We start from the raw sequence: 21,151 nt of genomic DNA, 5'->3' as shown, positions 1-21,151 counted from the left end.
TTCATGACGACCGATAAAAAACAACAGTGTTGTCCCTTATGTTTTTTTTCATGACGACCAATAAAAAACAACAGTGTTACCCCTTATGTTTTTTTTCATGACGACCAAAGAAAAACGACAGTGTCATCCCTTATGTTTTTTTTCATGACGACCAATAAAAAAACAACAGTGTTACCCATTATGGTTTTTTTCATGACGACCAATAAAAAACAACAGTGTTACCCATTATGTTTTTTTCATGACGACCAATAAAAAACAACAGTGTTACCCCTTATGTTTTTTTTCAAGAGGACCAATAAAAAACAACAGTGTTACCCCTTATGTTTTTTTTCATGACGACCAATAAAAAAACAACAGTGTCACCCCTCATGTTTCATTTGATAAAAACGACAGTGTTACCCCTTATGTTTTTTTTCCCATGATGACTGATGAAAAACAACAGTGTTACCCCTTATATTTTATTTGACAGGGACAATTTTTTTTTTTTTTTCAAATGTTTTTTTTCATGACGACCAATAAATACGACAGTGTTACCCCTTAAGTTTTTATTCATGACGACCAATAAAAAAACAACAGTATTACCCATTATGTTTTGTTTCATGAAGACCAATAAAATATAACAGTGTTACCCCTTATGTTTTTTTCATGACGACCAATAAAAAAACAACAGTGTCACCCCTCATGTTTCATTTGATAAAAACGACAGTGTTACCCCTTATGTTTTTTTTCCCATGATGACTGATGAAAAACAACAGTGTTACCCCTTATATTTTATTTGACAGGGACAATTTTTTTATTTTTTTCAAATATGATTTTTTCATGACGACCAATAAAATACGACAGTGTAACCCCTTATGTTTTTTAATCATGATGACCAATAAAAAACAACAGTGTTACCCCTTATGTTTTTATTCATGACGACCATAAAAAAACAACAGTGTTACCCATTATGTTTTTTTTCATGAAGACCAATAAAAAACAACAGTGTTACCCCTTATGTTTTTTTTCATGACGACCAATAAAAAACAACAGTGTTACCCCTTATGTTTTTATTCATGACGACCAATAAAAAAACAAGAGTGTTACCCATTATGGTTTTTTTCATAACGACCAATAAAAAACAACAGTGTTACCCCCTTATGTTTTTATTCATGACGACCAATAAAAAAACAACAGTGTTACCCAACATGTTTTTTTTCATGAAGACTAATAAAAAACAACAGTGTTACCCCTTATGTTTTTATTCATGACGACCATAAAAAAACAACAGTGTTACCCATTATGTTTTTTTTCATGAAGACCAATAAAAAACAACAGTGTTACCCCTTATGTTTTTTTTCATGACGAACATAAAAAACAACAGTGTTACCCCTTATGGTTTTTTTCATGACGACCAAAGAAAAACGACAGTGTCACCCATCATATTTCATTTGATAAAAATGACAGTGTTACCTCCTATGTTTTAATTGATAAACATCAACAGTGTTACCCCTTATGTTTTTTTCATGACGACCAATAAAAAACGACAGTGTTACCCCTTATGTTTTTTTCATGACGACCGATAAAAAACAACAGTGTTGTCCCTTATGTTTTTTTTCATGACGACCAATAAAAAACAACAGTGTTGCCCCTTATGTTTTTTTTCATGACGACCAAAGAAAAACGACAGTGTCACCCCTTATGTTTTTATTCATGACGACCAATAAAAAAACAACAGTGTTACCCAATATGTTTTTTTTCATGAAGACTAATAAAAAACAACAGTGTTACCCCTTATGTTTTTATTCATGACAACCATAAAAAAACAACAGTGTTACCCATTATGTTTTTTTTCTTGAAGACCAATAAAAAACAAGTGTTACCCCTTATGTTTTTTTTCATGACGAACATAAAAAACAACAGTGTTACCGCTTATGGTTTTTTTCATGGCGACCATTAAAAACGACAGTGTTTTATTTCATGAAGACCAATAAAATACAACAGTGTTACCCCTTATGTTTTTTTCATGACGACCAATAAAAAAACAACGATGTTACCCCTTATGGTTTTTTTCATGACGACCAAAGAAAAACGACAGTGTCACCCATCATATTTCATTTGATAAAAATGACAGTGTTACCCCCTATGTTTTAATTGATAAAAATCAACAGTGTTACCCCTTATGTTTTTTTTCATGACGACCAATAAAAAACGACAGTGTTACCCCTTATGTTTTTTTCATGACGACCGATAAAAAACAACAGTGTTGTCCCTTATGTTTTTTTTCATGACGACCAATAAAAAACAACAGTGTTGCCCCTTATGGTTTTTTTTATGACGACCAAAGAAAAACGACAGTGTCACCCCTTATGTTTTTATTCATGACGACCAATAAAAAAACAACAGTGTTACCCATTAGTACCCCTTAAGTTTTTATTTATGACGACCAATAAAAAAACAACAGTATTACCCATTATGTTTTGTTTCATGAAGACCAATAAAATATAACAGTGTTACCCCTTTTGTTTTTTTCATGACGACCAATAAAAAAACAACAGTGTCACCCCTCATGTTTCATTTGATAAAAACGACAGTGTTACCCCTTATGTTTTTTTTCCCATGATGACTGATGAAAAACAACAGTGTTACCCCTTATATTTTATTTGACAGGGACAATTTTTTTTTTTTTTTCAAATGTTTTTTTTCATGACGACCAATAAATACGACAGTGTTACCCCTTAAGTTTTTATTCATGACGACCAATAAAAAAACAACAGTATTACCCATTATGTTTTGTTTCATGAAGACCAATAAAATATAACAGTGTTACCCCTTATGTTTTTTTCATGACGACCAATAAAAAAACAACAGTGTCACCCCTCATGTTTCATTTGATAAAAACGACAGTGTTACCCCTTATGTTTTTTTTCCCATGATGACTGATGAAAAACAACAGTGTTACCCCTTATATTTTATTTGACAGGGACAATTTTTTTATTTTTTTCAAATATGATTTTTTCATGACGACCAATAAAATACGACAGTGTAACCCCTTATGTTTTTTAATCATGATGACCAATAAAAAACAACAGTGTTACCCCTTATGTTTTTATTCATGACGACCATAAAAAAACAACAGTGTTACCCATTATGTTTTTTTTCATGAAGACCAATAAAAAACAACAGTGTTACCCCTTATGTTTTTTTTCATGACGACCAATAAAAAACAACAGTGTTACCCCTTATGTTTTTATTCATGACGACCAATAAAAAAACAAGAGTGTTACCCATTATGGTTTTTTTCATAACGACCAATAAAAAACAACAGTGTTACCCCCTTATGTTTTTATTCATGACGACCAATAAAAAAACAACAGTGTTACCCAACATGTTTTTTTTCATGAAGACTAATAAAAAACAACAGTGTTACCCCTTATGTTTTTATTCATGACGACCATAAAAAAACAACAGTGTTACCCATTATGTTTTTTTTCATGAAGACCAATAAAAAACAACAGTGTTACCCCTTATGTTTTTTTTCATGACGAACATAAAAAACAACAGTGTTACCCCTTATGGTTTTTTTCATGACGACCAAAGAAAAACGACAGTGTCACCCATCATATTTCATTTGATAAAAATGACAGTGTTACCTCCTATGTTTTAATTGATAAACATCAACAGTGTTACCCCTTATGTTTTTTTCATGACGACCAATAAAAAACGACAGTGTTACCCCTTATGTTTTTTTCATGACGACCGATAAAAAACAACAGTGTTGTCCCTTATGTTTTTTTTCATGACGACCAATAAAAAACAACAGTGTTGCCCCTTATGTTTTTTTTCATGACGACCAAAGAAAAACGACAGTGTCACCCCTTATGTTTTTATTCATGACGACCAATAAAAAAACAACAGTGTTACCCAATATGTTTTTTTTCATGAAGACTAATAAAAAACAACAGTGTTACCCCTTATGTTTTTATTCATGACAACCATAAAAAAACAACAGTGTTACCCATTATGTTTTTTTTCTTGAAGACCAATAAAAAACAAGTGTTACCCCTTATGTTTTTTTTCATGACGAACATAAAAAACAACAGTGTTACCGCTTATGGTTTTTTTCATGGCGACCATTAAAAACGACAGTGTTTTATTTCATGAAGACCAATAAAATACAACAGTGTTACCCCTTATGTTTTTTTCATGACGACCAATAAAAAAACAACGATGTTACCCCTTATGGTTTTTTTCATGACGACCAAAGAAAAACGACAGTGTCACCCATCATATTTCATTTGATAAAAATGACAGTGTTACCCCCTATGTTTTAATTGATAAAAATCAACAGTGTTACCCCTTATGTTTTTTTTCATGACGACCAATAAAAAACGACAGTGTTACCCCTTATGTTTTTTTCATGACGACCGATAAAAAACAACAGTGTTGTCCCTTATGTTTTTTTTCATGACGACCAATAAAAAACAACAGTGTTGCCCCTTATGGTTTTTTTTATGACGACCAAAGAAAAACGACAGTGTCACCCCTTATGTTTTTATTCATGACGACCAATAAAAAAACAACAGTGTTACCCATTAGTACCCCTTAAGTTTTTATTTATGACGACCAATAAAAAAACAACAGTATTACCCATTATGTTTTGTTTCATGAAGACCAATAAAATATAACAGTGTTACCCCTTTTGTTTTTTTCATGACGACCAATAAAAAAACAACAGTGTCACCCCTCATGTTTCATTTGATAAAAACGACAGTGTTACCCCTTATGTTTTTTTTCCCATGATGACTGATGAAAAACAACAGTGTTACCCCTTATATTTTATTTGACAGGGACAATTTTTTTATTTTTTTCAAATATGATTTTTTCATGACGACCAGTAAAATACGACAGTGTTACCCCTTATGTTTTTAATCATGATGACCAATAAAAAAACAACAGTGTTACCCATTAGTACCCCTTAAGTTTTTATTCATGACGACCAATAAAAAAACAACAGTATTACCCATTATGTTTTGTTTCATGAAGACCAATAAAATATAACAGTGTTACCCCTTTTGTTTTTTTCATGACGACCAATAAAAAAACAACAGTGTCACCCCTCATGTTTCATTTGATAAAAACGACAGTGTTACCCCTTATGTTTTTTTTCCCATGATGACTGATGAAAAACAACAGTGTTACCCCTTATATTTTATTTGACAGGGACAATTTTTTTATTTTTTTCAAATATGATTTTTTCATGACGACCAATAAAATACGACAGTGTTACCCCTTATGTTTTTAATCATGATGACCAATAAAAAACAACAGTGTTGCCCCTTATGTTTTTATTCATGACGACCAATAAAAAAACAACAGTGTTACCCAATATGTTTTTTTTCATGAAGACCAATAAAAAACAACAGTGTTACCCCTTATGTTTTCATTCATGACGACCATAAAAAAACAACAGTGTTACCCATTATGTTTTTTTTCATGAAGACCAATAAAAAACAACAGTGTTACCCCTTATGTTTTTTTTCATGACGACCAATAAAAAACAACAGTGTTACCCCTTATGGTTTTTTTCATGACGACCAAAGAAAAACGACAGTGTCACCCCTTATGTTTTTTTTCATGACGACCAATAAAAAACAACAGTGTTACCCCTTATGTTTTTATTCATGACGACCAATAAAAAAACAACAGTGTTACCCATTATGGTTTTTTTCATGACGACCAATAAAAAACAACAGTGTTACCCCCTTATGTTTTTATTCATGACGACCATAAAAAAACAACAGTGTTACCCATTATGTTTTTTTTCATGAAGACCAATAAAAAACAACTTTGTTACCCCTTATGTTTTTTTTCATGACGAACATAAAAAACAACAGTGTTACCCCTTATGGTTTTTTTCATGAAGACCAATAAAAAACAAGTGTTACCCCTTATGTTTTTTTTCATGACGAACATAAAAAACAACAGTGTTACCCCTTATGGTTTTTTTCATGACGACCATTAAAAACGACAGTGTTTTATTTCATGAAGACCAATAAAATACAACAGTGTTACCCCTTATGTTTTTTTCATGACGACCAATAAAAAAACAACAGTGTTACCCCTTATGGTTTTTTTCATGACGACCAAAGAAAAACGACAGTGTCACCCATCATATTTCATTTGATAAAAATGACAGTGTTACCCCCAATGTTTTAATTGATAAACATCAACAGTGTTACCCCTTATGTTTTTTTTCATGACGACCAATAAAAAACGAGTGTTACCCCTTATGTTTTTTTCATGACGACCGATAAAAAACAACAGTGTTGTCCCTTATGTTTTTTTTCATGACGACCAATAAAAAACAACAGTGTTACCCATTATGTTTTTTTTCGAAGACCAATAAAAAACAACAGTGTTACCCCTTATGTTTTTTTTATGGTTTTTTTCATGACGACCAAAGAAAAACGACAGTGTCACCCCTTATGTTTTTATTCATGACGACCAATAAAAAAACAACAGTGTTGCCCATTATGGTTTTTTTCTTGACGACCAATAAAAAACAACAGTGTTACCCCTTATGTTTTTTTTCATGACGACCAATAAAAAAACAACAGTGTCAACCCTCATGTTTCATTTGATAAAAACGACAGTGTTGCCCCTTACGTTTTTTTTCCCATGATGACTGATGAAAAACTTTTTTTTTTTTTTTCAAATATGTTTTTTTTCATGACGACCAATAAAATACGACAGTGTTACCCCTTATGTTTTTATTCATGACGACCAATAAAAAACAACAGTGTTACCCCTTATGTTTTTATTCATGACGACCAATAAAAAAACAACAGTGTTACCCAATATGTTTTTTTTCATGAAGACCAATAAAAAACAACAGTGTTACCCCTTATGTTTTTATTCATGACGACCATAGAAAAACAACAGTGTTACCCATTATGTTTTTTTTCATGAAGACCAATAAAAAACAACAATGTTACCCCTTATGTTTTTTATCATGACGAACATAAAAAACAACGGTGTTACCCCTTATTTTTTTTTTCATGACGACCATTAAAAACGACAGTTTTTTATTTCATGATGACCAATAAAAAACAACAGTGTTACCCCTTTTGTTTTTTTTCATGACGACCAAAGAAAAACTACAGTGTTACCCCCTATGTTTTATTTGATGAATATCGACAGTGTTACCCCTTATGTTTATTTCATGACGGCCGATAAAAAACGACAGTTACCCCTCATGTTTTTTCCATGTTGACCAATTAAAAACGACAGGGGGTTAGCTCACAGCTCTCCCCACTTCCCACTGAGATTTGTAATTTAAATATGTCTGTGGTTATGCATGACATAAGTGCAATAGACATGATAGCATTACGTTTCAAATTAAAAATATTGTGTTTTCCACAGAAATTGAGCCTCGGTCGCCAGTGGGTTAGGCAGAGTGCACTCCACTGCACCACTGAGGCGATGACAATACACAATAATCAATCATCAATAAAGAGGATATACATGACATTAAAATGTATGTGTGTATTTCTATTATTTCCCTTATGGTTTTTTCATGACGACTGATAAAAAAACGACAGTGTTACCCCTTATATTTTATTTGACAAAGACAAATATATGCTATCTGTGCGACTTTCGGCCTGTAGCATATAAACAAAATGAAGCAGCTGTCCCAAATTTCTAACTGCATTTGAAGTAGACATTGAGAGTCACAAAAAATGGACGCTATAGGACAGTGATCATGATTTGTCTCATTATCAGAATAACAACAATGGGTCAAATAGCATGGCTGGTGGAATGGCCATGAAGTAGGTCTGTATATGCAGTGTAAGCTTGTCCAGGCCCTGCAAGTCAGGATGAAGGCAATTAATCGGAATGAAAAGCAGGTAAATAGGTAGTGGCCATCCGCAAAATGCACCAGAATACAGGAAATCAAATATATTATATTAAAAAAAAATTATGGGGGGGGGGGGGAGAACAACATATTTGATCGCCAGCCGCCACTGAGAATGACCAATGGAAATAATTCTCTGCAGAATTTGAATTGTGTCATACAAACAAATTGGTCATTTGTTTAGCCAATTCATGTTAAACAATGAGGGTTTTGATTGACCCGATCGGGCCTTTGATCGAGCATTTTTGTTTTTGTTATCATTGCTTTATTGGCCTAATCTGAGGAGAAATCGATGCCATAAACAGAAATTGTATAGGCCTTATTACACGGGTCTTCTCAATGCCGTGGAACGCTCCGTTCATTTGCATGGGTAGTAGGCCTAGTCCGGTAACTTGTCAACCCCAGCGTCTTCGGTTGCTAAGCGACTTCAACGTCTTATAGCAGACTATTTCACTGCTGATCAACACTACGAATGCTGGTAAAGAATAAATTGTAAAAAAACACACCATGTGAAGTTATTTTCCAAATAAGATTTGGAAAGCTTTCGGAGTAGTACAATTTGACTTTTTAATACAGTTAAGCGATAGCCTGGCTCCGCCCGCCTAAGTACTTCCGCTCAATTTGGATTTCCCTTCAGTACTAGAACTTGTACTCTGTACAAATGAAATTAAATGAAGTGAAGTACGAGAGTCTGGTAGAACCAGGCCAGTTAAGCGAGAAAGGCGAAGAAGAATAAGAAGGGGGCGTTCCAGTCTGCGTAAACGGGAACCCCCACCACACGAGAACGCCCAGTTGTGTCTGCAGTGGGATGATATTGCTTGGTGATGGAGGTGAGAAGGTTAGCATCGGCTGAGCGTAGGCGGCGGGTGGGGGAGTGGCGATGGAGGAGATCTGTTATGTACGAGGGTGCAAAGTTGTTTAGCGCTTTGTAGGTGGTGAGGAGGATCTTGAAATTGATGAGTTGTTTTATTGGAAGCCAATGAAGTTTACGAAGGACATAGATATCACACTTTATTAAAATTAAAGGAGTGTGGACTCAAGACACTCAAAAACAAGGTTTAGAATAACTAGCTTTAGCCTACTTTCTTGTCAACAAGAGGATTAACAAACGTCAGGCAAACTAGTAGCTTATAGAGGTGGAGGCAAACAAAGCAAAACGGAGAACATAAATCCAGACAACACAGGTGAAACGAATCAACACAGGTTACAGTAAATTACTAACAGTGCCCCATAATGAGGTGTTCATTGTGGAAGGAGTGTCCCTACATTTGTAGAGAATAATAAAGAAAAAAGAATAAAGCCTAAGAATAACAATAGTTGGGCGCTGCTTGCAGCACTCACTTAAATAGCCACACACACACACACACACACACACACACACACACACACACACACACACACACACACACACACACACACACACACACACACACACACACACACACACACACACACACACACACACACACACACACACACACACACACACACACACACACACACACACACACACACACACACACACACACACACACACACACACACACACACACACACCGAGTTACCAGAAGGGGGCAGTGTAGCACAACGTATATCTCTGAAGAAGGTATGAGATAAAAACAGAAATATTAGAGAAAAAAGACGATCAAAAGAGTTGTTTGCGTATAATTATAGTAGCCTACTTTATTTCTCTGCACCCTAAGTCAAATTAAGTACAGAAGGAGACAGATTCATCTAAATAGGCCAAATCATGAGTGGTTTGTGGGAACAGCAAAGATGACACTATACCTGCCTCAAAGCATGCTCTCATTTAAATGAAGGCGACCAGATTTCAGAAATGAAAACGGGGACATTTGTAGTTTGGCACTCAATATATCAACACAATATTATATGTTATTATTTCTGAAATAAAATAAATGTACATATTTATGTTTTGCCTATTATTATCATGGTTAATGACCCGTAGTAAATATTTTTCTTCGGAGAGACTGCTCACTTCAGCGTCAATGGATGGACCTTAATTGGTCTTCCGGCATCTAGCTGCTTTACAAATTCTACTATGGCGAAGATATGACCAGTCCTTCTCTGCCTCTGATTGGTTTAACTGGACGAGTGTTGGCAACATAACCATACTTGGGTATGTACTTGGTTAGGTTAGGCAACAAATCTATTTATTTAGGTTTGACAACACAACTACTTGGTTAGGTTTATGGAACAAAACTACTAGCATAGGTTCAGGGAACACAACGACTTAGTTATGTTTAGGCAGGTAGGCAAATAACTTAGCCTAACCCTAACCATAACCCGTCTGATTGGTCAGTGTAAAACCATATCAGCTGGACTAGGTCCAGAGTGGTGGAGCAGGACTAGGTGAAGCTCTACCCATTTGTCTCTGCAGTGAAAAGTGATGCCCAAGGGTTTACAATGATGTGTTTTCAGCAAACAAGCCAAAGTAGGCTTCTCGAATATGGTATTCTATATTCTGTATTGATCACCCATTGTTTATGACTATTTGTGCCTGCTGTTGGTATAGGCTATAAGTCGATAAATAGACCCTCTCATGTCTATCTGATGAGTTTGTGTCCTAGCCTATCAGATAGATAGGAGACTATGTACCAACTACTTCAAAATGTATATTTACGAGCAAGCTACAACTTTTGGACTTTAAAAAAAATCTGAATGAGTACATTTTAAGAATCATGGACATTTCCGGGTACAACTCCAGCCAGTGTTGCCAGATCGGATTGGCAATTTCAAACCCAACCGTCTAAAACTGCCCAATCAACCAAAAACCCAGCCAAAACCCATATTGCCAGAAAACCGATTCCATGGACTTTTGCAAACTGCCAATACGCATTTAACACCTAAATGCGACCTCATAATTAACTATAATGTTATGTGGTCCCAGAAACATCTCTCTATCTCTCACACACATGCACGCACATTGAGTTTGGTGGCAAGAATACACTGACAGTTGCAGAAGATGTGTCTAACATCGGCAGATGAGCTGACATTACACACAACACAACACTCAAAATAGGCATGTCAATGGCCAATGTGTGAGCCCAATAAACACCTGGGTGTAATCACGGTACCCTGAAAACTATGGGGTGCCTTTTTCAAACTTTTGCTGCTCAAAACTTTGCTCCACTTGTTCCAGATTTAGCTCTAGGTTTTTTAGTTTTTCCCAGATTTAGCAAGTAAACACCCTTCCACAATACACTGAAGTTTTCAAGTCACTTATTCACATAAGATATTTTTTTATTATATGTTATATCTAAATCTTAGATCTACATCCTAAATATAAATCGACCTTTTATGTCTAAACCAAAATCTTATATCTTAATGCTAAATCTGAAGCTAAATGGTATATTTAAATCTAAATCTTATATCAAAATCCTAAGTACATAGAACAGCAAGCCTAATTCTCATACATATACTAATTAGCTCTAACTCCTAACCATCTTATGTCGGTGGCGTTGAATGTGCATTGGGCAGAGAATGCACAGACAGCAGTTCCCGCTATTTACTCAAAAAAATCTGGCAAAATGGCGAATTCTGCCAATGAAGCTAGTATTATACAACATGCGGTTGCATCTGTGGTAACAGCAGCTCTGCAGGCCCGATCTACAGAGACAGCGACTTCATCTCACACTGCTTTGGCATTGGTCCGCTGTCCATGTGTGCATTTCCTGCCCAATAGGCCTACGTGTAGCACATATCTAAGCAGCAAAAGTTTTCCAACGGCACCCCATAGAAAACGGGGACAGTCACATATTTAGTTTATTATATTACGAATATCCATGGATCAGGCCTTCTGCTTAGTCAGAAACTTGCATAGGGTTTAACAGAAATGCTTCGTGTCTGAGTAAAGGTAGGTTTTATCCGTTAGATGTAAAACAGGCTAATTTCCATTGTAACAAACTATCGACTGGTATCCATTCACGGTAAGGGATGCGTGCGGAGCCTTCCATACAGTCAATCTGGGACACATGCGCATGCACCACTCAACTTGCTGAATGTATCAGACGTTCAGGACAAGTCCCATTGTGGCGTAGTGCAAAGGAACCCAAGTGGGCCGCGACTACGTAGTAACCGGCATGCTAGTTTATCTGCAGGTCAAATATAGTTTTTCTACCGTGGAGATTGATTGAGACAATTAGTGTGACGGGTCGTTGAACAACCAGAGTAGCTTGCTAAACATTGGCGACACAGCCATCGTATATTGGCTCTAAATAGGCAGCTCCTCCTCACTAACATTCCAGGCAGACAGCCCCAGCAGATGTCCATCGCAATGGCAATTCCCATGACCCTGAAAACACTTCATTCTGAGCACGCCTCCTGCATCCGCTGAACAAATTACGCTGCGCGTGAATTAATTCAACTCAATTAGAATCCTTCATCGACAGATCGACACCTACCGCCGCAGCGCGATCGTGTTTACCCGCGCTGGCCGGTCACCAGACGGCACGGCCGCTTCATTTAACTCCCATTTGGAGCGGGTGGATGCAGACCGAAAGTTGAGGAGTTCCCTGTGGACCGAAGGGAGAGAGAAAGTGTGTTGTTGTCTGCTTCCCCCTGAAGAAAAGCGGAGAGAAAAAGAAGGAGAGTTCTTCCCTCACTGGGGCGCTTTTCACAAATTGCATCAAACGCGATCCGATAAAGATAATGGCTTGTGAAGAGATTTGATTAGTTTCTTTTATGTGTAATCCGATTGTGCGGATCGGGCCCCTGGTACGAAGCGTGACCTTGCAACAGTGGCATGCCGACTCACCAATTAGTCTCGTCATATGGACTCTATCACCTAAGGCCTGAGAAGAACACCGAGGGCATTTGCACATGCTGGGTCCAAGCTGTTCACCAGCACACACTCTGTCTGTCGATAGCGTTGGGGAATAATGCTCTTGGAAGTGCTCTTGGAATCATGTTACGTTCTAAACTGCATTAGGAATTACACAACCTTAGAAAATGTTTTTTTGCATCCTTTGTGAGATGGTCTCTTGAATATTATTACACGGATCGATAACCCTTTGGGTTTTTTATTCCTGTTTTTAAGGAGATGTAATGGATATAGATGCAATGGACAATAACATCTCCTGTTACAAACATCGGGAAACTTGAGGCCCCTTCTCAATATTTAGTTTTGGGCACATTTGGTTCTGCGAGGTAAGGGAATAATAAAGCTGGACTAATTGATAGATCGACTGATCCATCATTTTGGTTTAGGATTGACTGTCTCCTATCAACAACCCTACTTGATGTCTGTTGATCTCATGCGTACCGCAAAGAATGTTCTCCGTTAGGTCAAATTATCTTTCACTAAAAGTGTGCCAGCCAATCTGTGCTTGTATTTTAACCTCAGTGAATTCTCTAAGATCTATAATGGAAACTAGAGTCACAACCAGACTAACTGGCTGCTATTGTATTCCCAGAAATCAATTGTCCCCGTATACTGACCTTAGAGACAGATCCTTTCGGCTGGTTGTTTAACATCCAAGCCACCGCTGCCTCCAAAATGCTATAACACACCCCATTAGATTCAAGACAACACTTTCATTGGTGGAAATATCAAGTGCAGCATAAGAAGCTGTTGATTGATCACTGTTGGACAAAATCGTCTGGCTGTTCTTGCGCATCCTAAAGATTTAAACTAGCCTGCAGAGGTGGACCTTTCCTCTCATATCTTTATCAGTTTTTTGATTGGCCAAACCATACCAACTCTGTCTTTCTCTGATTGGCTTATTGAGTTGACTTTTAGAGTTGTTACATTGAATGCAGCGAGGGACACATTCTCCGCCATTTATAAATATATTTATTATATTTTTGCTTTTTTCCCGCCGGGAGAAATGGCTGTGGGACAGCAACAAGCTGCCGGGATTCACTTGTAAACAACGTTAACCATTTTTTGGGGGTGGACACTATACTTACAGTAATACAATTTACAGTTGATCCCATCACAGTCGGCTGGGTAAAAAGTCTTAACATCCCTGCAGATATAGTGAAATAATGGCCAATTAACAATAGACACAAGCGTGCCTCAGTCTATCACTTACGCCGGAACCGCTCAGAACTGTCAGACAGTCCGACAAGAGAGACTTCTAGACAGAGTGTTGTGCAGCGATATATAACTCATTGGAAGTATAGCCTAAAGGTCTCCAATCAGAGACATTGCTGCACCCACCACTGCATCACTAGGGCTTTCGGTGTTATTAGATATCTTGTTCTATTGATTGAGAATTCAGCATTCTCCTTAGCGGGCGGTTGCTGCAGAAATTAATTAAGAAGCCATGGCCAAAGTAAAGTGGATAGTATACTATAGACGAGGGGTGCCAGCCTTCAGACTGCCTTTAGTGAGGAGGAGCAGGGGGAAGCGGATGATTGGTTTATAAAGCAGTGATCTGGCTATGGATGACCCACCGACAGGCCTGTCGCCATCACACATGTTCGGGGCGACATTCTTATTAGCGCACATGTGCAATTCAACATGTGTTCTCACTATGCATGTTAAATACAAATCACCCCCAACGTCCATGTCGTTCACAGAATGCACATGCATTATGATTGGTGGTTTCTCTGTGGAAGCACACGTATCGTATGACTCTATCCCCCTACAGGCCCCTCGTCCCTTTGCTCCATGCACCATGTTGCTAGTGATGTTCGTTGGCAGAAGCGACATTACTGCCTCGTCCCTCAGCTTGGATGACGGTTTGCAGACGGCTGAGGAGGCCCTCTGTCTGGCACGGGGGAATAAAATGGAAGGTAGGAGGACAGAAAGCAGAGGTCCAAGCTCAGACATATCTTATCTCACCCTGGGATAGAAGCTGTCGTACCAGTGAACCCACCCCTCTCTCAGTATAAATCTTTAACTAAGGCCTTTTCAATGCCAAAGATGTTGCCCAGAGAGCCAGGGGATTTGGTCCGGGAGGACGAGATATGAACAGCAGGGCTTTTGGGAGCAGCGATGTTGGGGTACATCATGTCTCGTGGTGATCTCTTCTCCCTCATCAAAGTCAAGTAGCCATTGATCTGCCATGGTGCACTCTCCTGTCCAGCCCTTTAGATAATCACATGGCCGATCTACTACTAGGAGCCAGGCTTGGCAATGGCTGTAGCAAGAACAATTGGCCAGCTGTGTTTTTCGTTTTTTTTGCAAGGATGGATAACTATACATTTCCAAGAAAGGACCGTATGTGGGATAGAATAGATTGATCACAGCGGTTGGGTTGTTGTTATGATACACCCAAGAAAGATATGTTTGTAGTCATTGGCTTTAGTTTAATTTACTGACTTGACGATTCACTTTGAAAGGCAACGCGAGGCTAAACGACAGAATAGATTGTCCCAAAACGACCCATAGAAGCTTTCACTGGTCCACTGCTGTTAAAGATAAAAGAGTCAATAGACAATACAATAGCTAACATATATCAAGTTTCTGTCTGCCAAAACAATAGGGATGGCATTGTTTTTGTTCTCAGTGGTAAGTATTTGAAGAGAGTTTTCTAACAGCATGTTATTTTCCTAATCTTCGTTCAGTGAATGTTTTTGTTGTTTAGTTTGTTAGTTACTACAACGTTCTCTTTTGTTGCTTGAATCATTGTCTTTGCATGTTTGGATATATGAGCTATGTAACGTGTTATTTGATGTAGCAAACTGTCTGATGATGTTCTTTCAATAATAACTTCGATTTTCGAGCGACCCAGGGATGACGATCTGTCAATGTTTGAAACAAAATCTTAAAACATACATTTTTAGGTTACGCTTTCTTCCAATCAAGCTTTCAAATCGATCTCTGTGATTAAGATTTGTATTGCAATTTAGAACATACTTTATTAACTCAATTTAATTTTTGTCGTGTCGTTTCCCTTGTTCAGCACTTTGGTGCCATCGCTGTTTTGCATGAAAAGCACGATTTATGGATAAAGCTTGATGGATTGGTTGACTCAAGCCGTTAGGAAGCAGGTTTTTTGTCCTCTCTCTCCGCTATCAGGACCAACTTGTCATTGCTTTGTCATTCATGCTTCGCTTTGTGTGTTCATTTCGTCTTCTCCTAATTGGATGTGTATCTCCCGCTGAAAGACGGGTCACGTGACCGTCGCGTGGAGCCAGCGCGCCTCGGAAGCTTCTCCTGTGATGTGACAGATGCAAGACGTGTGATGTTCCAACGACGTGAGAGAGCCTCGGCGCACCAATCCCTTTTTTTCGAGCTGACGAATTGAAGAAAGAAAACAGAGAGAGAGAGAGAAAGAGAGAAGGAGAGAGAGAGAGAGAGAGAGAGAGAGAGAGAGAGAGAGAGAGAGAGAGAGAGAGAGAGAGAGAGAGAGAGAGAGAGAGAGAGAGAGAGAGAGAGAGAGAGAGAGAGAGAGAGAGAGAGAGAGAGAGAGAGAGAGAGAGAGAGAGAGAGAGAAAAGAGAGAAAAGCCTCGTACCAAATTAGCTCTGGTAATTGTTATGATTACTTCTTCTTCTGCTCTCCCAATTCCCAGTCGGTGCCTAGGTGTGAACGCTGAGAAGGAGGGAAGGTTTTGTGGGACTTCAGTTGAAAGAATGTTTCGTATGCCACATCCATTCTCCTGGTGGGAGAGGAAAAATGTGCTCATTCTTGCAACAACGAGCGACAGATGGGACTGGACTCATTTATGTGTGTGTGTTTGTGTTTGTGTGTGGGTACATGTGCACGTGTGTGTGTGTACTTTGTGCGTGTTTGTGTGTGGTGTCGCACCTTTGAGTGAGGCAATTGGGAGCGATTAAACCGCCCATTGCCGTGTGGAGCATGGGCTCTCAGGCACAAGTCAGTTACAGCAGAGCCCTGCAGCGGCTCCAGGCTTTTATCGTCTCTCCTTGTGAAGACCGAGCGAAACGCCATGGGAGTGGTTAGAGAGAAGCCTCTGGCTAGGCAGCACCCGCTTCTTCAATGGCCGGGAAAAAAAGAAGCTCATGAATTCAGCTTCTGAAGGCTCACTCGCTCCACCACAAAAGCAGTGAGAGCAGCCTCATTGACTATCAAATAAACTCACAATCCGTGTATAGCTTCCACATGGCCGCAGCCACTATCCCGGTCTTTCAACCACTGAACAGTTCGACTTATAATGACCGGCTATCCCTTATATGCCTTTTTTTTTTCAAACCAATGGTTTCGCTTAGTGGTGAGTGTGAGTGGATGACATCATAAGTAACTGCGTACATGAAGGGTGTCCTGTAATTAGTACACACATACACTGAGTACAGAACTCAGTACCTGGCCTCAGTGAGTGGTTCCTTGAGTACCATGAAGCCTACAAAGTGTTTTCTCACCTCGTTGCATCGCCTTCAAGGCACCTGTTCTTTAAACGGCCCTCACGTCGTCGTATTCACTTTTAGGCCTTCAACACATGTACTGTAAGCTGGACATAATATCTCTGGATAATACCCAGAGGGGCTGTATGTGTGAACGCAAATGTCCAAATCTGCACCCTCCGGAATTAACCCCAGCCAGGCCCCTCTTGTAAAGTCTGGAGAATCTGAGAGTGTTGCTGTTGTGTTGATGGCGTTTCTATCAGGGAGAGTGTGTAGCTGCTTCGTACTTTTCTCTTCTTGCTGGAATTTTGCGTTTTGCTTTCCACTCTTCTGTTGATATTGTGGATACGTCTAAGTTGATATCACTGCAAAAAGGGTCAGCTTGACCGAGTAGGAAGCCTCACTTGCGACCTTCCATGTGTTGTCAACAAACAATGGGATTCAGCTGCATACTTTGTATCGCCAGTATCTCCAGTATGTGTGAACACATCTGATGCGGCTTATCTCCAGGTGTGTATTTCATGTGTGAAAGGGCAGCTCCGGATCTGGACCGGATTCTCTGGAGTTTATCCGGAATTCATATATGAAAGGCCTATTTGTCTAGCCTGGTTCTACCAGACTCTCGTACTTCACTTCATTTCATTTCATTTGTACAGAGAGTCTGGACCTAATCAATTGACAAACGTTAACTCACTTGAAGGCGGGTGTCTGTTGAAGTTTAAAATGATTGGATCTGCCCAGTGCCACTCTGGATCTGCCATAACCAATCGCTAACGTTTGGTTGTGACGTATGTCATGCGCCGGCAATCATGCGCAGGTTGTACACAAACCAAACACCTTGCGCGTCTGCACGAAAATGTCCGTCAACGACAGCTGCAGGTTTTGTTCGTCGAATTTAATTTATCAGGGAAAAACTGCACATTGTAAATCAAGTACCGACCTACAACAACAACTCAAACTGGCGTACGACTTTATCGTCATTGTTCACAGACACGCCCTCTGTTCGCTGATTGGCGGCCGCTGTGGCGGCACCAGAAAACCAAATTACATACAGCAGGTCCAGACCTAGTACTGAAGGGAAATTCAAATTGAGCGGAAGTACTTAGGCGGGCGGAGCCAGGCTACTATTTGTCACCTGTTGTCTAACTTTTAGCACGCCCCCCCCTCTACTCCTGTCATCCCTCCCGCTCTAAACTGAACCCTCATTGCGCCTGTACCCCCCGGAATCCCTTTGCATCAGAAATATGAGCGGCTTAGCCTTCGAAACAAGCTGTGTATCTGCGGAATTCAGAATCCGCAGATAGAGCATAGATGAGCACCATCAAGCGATGTTTCCTGCCCGGAGTCCAAGGACAGTGCGCGGGCGGGTCAGATCCTAAAAAAGAGAGGGTCCAAATGAAAAGCCTGGTAACCTCTCTCTCTCTCTCTCTCTCTCTCTCTCTCTCTCTCTCTCTCTCTCTCTCTCTCTCTCTCTCTCTCTCTCTCTCTCTCTCTCTCTCTCTCTCCCTCTCTCTCTCACTATGTCTCGCTGTCTCTTGCTCTCTCGGGCTGCTCCCTGGTTTACGAGCTGCCGGCACCATGGCAACCAGCCAATCGATTTGGCCAATAGCTCCCCGTTGTGTCTGGGGTGAGTCTTTATAAGGGCGGCTGGTTATTACCTCGTTGCTCTGGGCGGTGTCTCGGGGAGGGGGTTTGAGACAGGGGGGCTCGGGTCTGCGTCGGCTGGTGAGCACGCCACTCGCCTCTTCATTTGGTAAACTTGGTTCCGGTTCATTCCGATTGAAGGCGAGGCAGAGTTTATTTACAAAGCAACCAAGCCCCCCGTCGGCAAGAATCACGAGCTGAAGGCATTTGAACGATGACGGCGGTAAGACGAACAATAAAAGACGAAGATTGCTCGAGAAAAGAGAAAAGTAATATAAAAGTATAAGAAGGGTAATGAATAAATATGCCGGTGCAGACATGAACATTTTAATAAAAGGCTGCAGCAAACAGAAAAGTTAGGAGGCCTGAAGGAAGGGAGATGGAGGCTGATCTGGGGGGTGGGGGGGTTGGTGGGAGAGGGGGGAGCATGGTTAGGGTGGGGTTGGATGGTGGGGAGGTATTGCTTTCACCGCGAAATGCTGACAGTCGCTTTGTGGAAGTAACATGGCCGCAAGTGGTAGAATGTCATTTTATAATTAGATGTCAATAATAATTAAATAAATAAAGTTAAAATATATATACATTACGTTGCAGTAAAGAAACCCCAGTTGGATACTATCCAACCGTACTGGTTTTTCATATTTAAAATAAATCAAACTTGGTTTATTATTACTATTATATATATATATGTATTTTTTTTTTTACATTAGTTACCTGTTATTTCACTTTAATTTCTGCCACTAGGGGACGCTCATTCAAAACAATAACAAAAATCTATCTGACGTGACTCGGGCAAAAATCATGTTCACGGACGAGTAGCTGCATTAAAGTTGTATTGCTGGAAAGATATTATTCAGCTCATATTTATTTTTTAAATCCGGATCAAATCTACTAATGAATTCGTCTGGCCGTCTTCGCTGCAGGGAAAAGCCAACAACAATTCTCCTAAGCGCCGCACATGGTTTGATTCAGAGTGTGAGACGGCCCGTTGTCAGTGTGTTGAGAAGAGAGAGAAGGCCCGTTGTCAGTTGGAGATAGACGGCCCGTTGTCAGTGTTGGTGAGAAGGAGAATCCATGTGATGGGCGCAGCTCTATCGATCGCGGATGGGGCCGTTCTCTTGGAATGAAATAAAATAATAATCTTGGGGCTGACATGAGCCACTTGTCAATATAGCTAGCACATATAGCAAGTAGGCCTACGCCAGATCGCTATTGAAATATTATATCGATAAATTAGGTCTTTACCGAATTGCTGTTGGGTTTTTTCTCGAAGGCAAAACAGTGAGTTATTGGAAACAACTCGGGTGTTGTAGGTATACAAACCTAGAAAAAAAGGATGCGCTGCACATTTAGTCAATTAAATCCTGCTAATTGACCAAATGCTAATGTATTATTTGCATTAATACATTACACATTTGAATAAGTGTATTGAACTGAAACTAAAGTAGACTTGAAACTAGACTATGGGATACTACATATTGTGAGACAGAGTTCAATGTATGCTTATTCCTTCCTGAGCAAACTCAATCCATCCAATCTTGGCACATGTTCATCTTCTATGGCTGAAGTTGATAACACAACCATTACCAAATTTATTTTGTATATGCTTCAAACACACACACACACACACACACACATACACACACACACACACACACACACACACACACACACACACACACACACACCACACACACACACACCCCACCCACCCCTTCTCCTCGGGTGCCCCACAGTTCGACACCCCTAACCCAAAGCAGCGTCTTGTAAGTAGTTGTGGCGAGAAAAATAATCTTTGAAAGCATATGAATATTGAACTGAATAATGTATGGGCTTTGCTTCTGGCAAAAGCGAGATGTGAGGCGAACCCGCTCATTTTTTGTTGCTGTTCCTTTTGCAAAGAGCGGTAAATGTCATGTTATTTTGTTTTTTATCTCATTTTTTTCTTCCATCCCTGCAATGTGGTCAGGCCAAATCTCGGGATCTGCAGAGTAGTTATATGGAAGGAAAAACATGTTCGGTAAAGGAGAATTATACAGGCAACAAGAGTGACATTTTGATTCACTGTAAATTACCTTTTCAGCTTTCCTGAGCCCTGGTATTATAGTCTATATAATCATGAAATAGGCTTGTCAACTCTCCAAGACGACGTCTTAGAAATCCACAAAATTCCTTTCCCCAGGACTTGGCATTCATTTGTTTGTTTATTCATAAGTACAATATATACATTACAACATTTGAATGATACATTTAAAAAAATATAGGTCATCTTACAATACAGAACCAGTTTAATAACAATGGAAAGAAGAAAAAAAAGGAAAAGAAGACATCCAAAACA

This window comes from Gadus morhua, chromosome 9, assembly GCF_902167405.1.
Source record: "Gadus morhua chromosome 9, gadMor3.0, whole genome shotgun sequence".
Classification (NCBI taxonomy): domain Eukaryota; kingdom Metazoa; phylum Chordata; class Actinopteri; order Gadiformes; family Gadidae; genus Gadus; species Gadus morhua.
This window is presented reverse-complemented; position numbering follows the sequence as displayed.